Below are 290 nucleotides of genomic sequence, written 5' to 3' on the forward strand. Positions count from 1 at the left end.
ATCCGAGAAGCCTTCACTAAGATCTGCTGTATTTTTTTTGAAAAGTAGGGACTTCCCGACCTCTGCATCAGAACAATGCACACGGCCACATTTATAGATAAATAAAGAGGTCCAACAAGGTCTTATAGTCTGAAAACAAAATAACGGCAGACTCGTAAAGAGCCACAACGCCAAAAACAATAGGCCCAAAAGCCACAACCGGCTGGCATAACAGATCTGCCGTATTTAAATACACATGATAATTCTAACATATAAATGCACCATCTTGAAGTGAGAAGAGAAGGATTGAC

The sequence above is a fragment of the Triticum aestivum genome, chromosome 4A (assembly GCF_018294505.1).
Source record: "Triticum aestivum cultivar Chinese Spring chromosome 4A, IWGSC CS RefSeq v2.1, whole genome shotgun sequence".
In the NCBI taxonomy this organism is placed as follows: domain Eukaryota; kingdom Viridiplantae; phylum Streptophyta; class Magnoliopsida; order Poales; family Poaceae; genus Triticum; species Triticum aestivum.